Below are 2,624 nucleotides of genomic sequence, written 5' to 3'. Positions count from 1 at the left end.
CATTCTTACACAAAGCTAAAAATAAATCCATTTTGAAAGTCGGAACACTAGGACTGACACTTCCAACTCACGAAAACTTGCACATGCTGACTACCCCGGCTCCACCCACACACCTTACACATGAGCAAAAGTGAATAGTTTTTTTTTTTTTTTTTTTTAGTTCTTAACTCACAAGTTGTCCAAAACCATTGATGTAGAAGAAGCTCAAAGTCATAGAATTGATAATTAATATGAAGGACTTTGTTCGGGTGACATTAAATCACACAAGTGGAATTTAGCTAAAGGAGAAGTGTCTCCAAATACCCAAGGATAAGTCATATGCTAACCAGGCCTACTAGAGATAAGGGAGATTTGGCATGCCAGGATGTAAATGTTTGTTCACCAGGATTGACCAGCCATTAGTCACACTTCTAATGAACAGCTTGGCAGCAGGAGGTGGGGGATGGGAAGGCATGAACAGTGTAGGGTCACAACTGTTATTAAGTCCAAGCCATTAAGTCTCCTGTGCTCTTACTGGGAAAAGCATACTTTTGCCGGGTGAGCAAGATGACCCTGGGTAACAACTATTTGGAAATAATGACAGCAGAGTGCTTACATAACCCTGGCAATATGTAATATCTTGGCTGTGTAAATCTTCCGTCTGCCTAAAAAACCAGACTTGTATTCTCTTGTCTATGTTTACATGTTTAAAGTGTATCCTGGGTGGGCTGAGACCTGGAAGAGTTTTTAAAAGGACAGTATATATAAAATGCATAAGCCTAAAGTATATATATATGCTGACAAAGGCTTCTGTTGGGGGTTGACTCTTATTCAGGCATTAGCCTTAGACAACCAGGCACTTAGCCACTTTCCCCCATCCCTGACTGTTCAGAGTGACACCTCCCCAGGAGGCATATTATTTCTATCATACCATCTAAGAGGCCAGATTTGACTCAGGGGCTATAATTTCCTTTATCTGGCTTAGACACCCCCCTCCTCGAATGGCCACAGTGTCCTCTTGGTCAGGACACATCTTCACACATCTCAGACCTTCCTAGGATCTTTTCCCTGGCTAAATGAAAAGTTATCAGAATAGTGTCCTCTATCCTTTGAGTTCTAACAGCTGATGTACAGGTTCTCTTGTGGTCACAGAGTGCCCTCAACTCAAGTGAGAACCACGGTAGTAGTTATCATTTACGGAACTCTAAAATGTGCCAGCTACTATACTAAGCATTTTCAATATACGGTCTTTTTTTTTTTAAGCTTTTAGGAACTTTATTTTCCTTCCACCTTTTTTCCCCTCCACTCAGGTGTCTGCAGAGCAACTCAAGACCACGCAGTGGTGGCTCCAACCCATTTGGTGGTCTGCACTGTGGGAGCTGCTGACCAGTCCTCAGTGGCTGACTGCGCACTCCAGTCTTCCGTGGAGAACTGCTGGATGGGCACAGAAGGCACCTCCACACCCTCAGACCAGTCTGCCACCTCAGGCTGAGCAGCAATGAATTCAGGCACTGGTAACGGTCCATTCACCCTGGAATTCCTCCTTGGTCACAGGTTCTCAGCAGCAGCCTGCTCCTCCTTCTCAATCTCCTCTGGGTCTCTGTAGAAGTAAAGATCAGGCATAACCTCCCACCGGTGCTCACGGGAGATAGTTACTCGCATGCGCAGTACATCCTGGGCCAGTGTCTACATCAGACCCGCTGAGTGAGCTCCCTTGGGATGGCAATGTCCACATAACGCAGGGGAGAGTCTGTTACACAGAGCAAGTGGGCAGATTGACGTAAGAGGCTTCTGTGAGGGTCGGGTGGTCAGCCCGGGGGTCGGTCACCACTAGAAGCCGTGGCTCCCTGAAGGCTGCTTGGATCTGGTTAGTGAAGGTCCCAGGTGTGAAGCGGCCAGCGGCCAGCAGTCGTAGTGGCTCCTGTGGCAGCAGCGAACTTCAGCACAGCTCGTTGACCAGTGTTCCTGATGTCAGCAGGGTTCTCAATGACAATAGCGCGAGCTGCGAGCAACAGCTTCTCCCAGGTCCTCTCAGGTTTATGATGTATATACCGTCACTTTTCCTTTTGTAGATGTATTGCTCCATCTGAAAGTCAAGGTTGGTGCCACCTAAGTGGGTTCCTGCGGCAAGGAATTTGAGGGCATCCTCCTCCAACTGCAGGACGTCAAGGGCTCCGGACATTGTGTGAGTTTCCCTTTTAAGTTACCATGGGAACCAAGAAGAAGCCATATGGATCCGTCCCTGGGTAGTGAGGAAAGTCAATATACAGTCTTATTTAGATCTCATGGCTGTAGTGAGAATTTTATATTGTTAGCATTTCTTCTAGGCTCCACCCAACAGTTATCTAGCAACAGCCAGGTGCGAGCCTGGCTTGCTATAAAAAAGACTACCTCTCCGCCTCTCTCCACCAAACCTCCTGCACCCCGTTCCCTGACCACCTTCTCAGCAACCCCCCATCCCTCCTCCGCCCACCCCATTTTCTCCCCACATATTCCTGGACAACCTCCTCTCTTCTTTCTCTCTCCTCTTTCTGTCCATCGCTGTCTCCTTTCTTCCCCACACCCCCATCCCATGCCCCAAATAAACTTCATTTTCTACTAGACCCATCATCGTATGGCTGGTTCCTCCGAGGTAGGGGGACATA

At 47.5% G+C, this 2,624-nt stretch overlaps 1 pseudogene; it reads right to left on the bottom strand.

Moving 5' to 3' along the window:
* Positions 1-1,227: 1,227 nt before the first annotated feature.
* On the bottom strand, positions 1,228-2,206 carry Rpsa-ps10 (ribosomal protein SA, pseudogene 10; annotated as a pseudogene).
* Positions 2,207-2,624: the final 418 nt, after the last annotated feature.

This window comes from Rattus norvegicus, chromosome 20, assembly GCF_021556685.1.
Source record: "Rattus norvegicus strain SHRSP/BbbUtx chromosome 20, alternate assembly SHRSP_T2T, whole genome shotgun sequence".
Taxonomy (NCBI): domain Eukaryota; kingdom Metazoa; phylum Chordata; class Mammalia; order Rodentia; family Muridae; genus Rattus; species Rattus norvegicus.
Note: the sequence above shows the minus strand (reverse complement) of the source record. Positions and strands in the feature narration are given on the sequence as shown.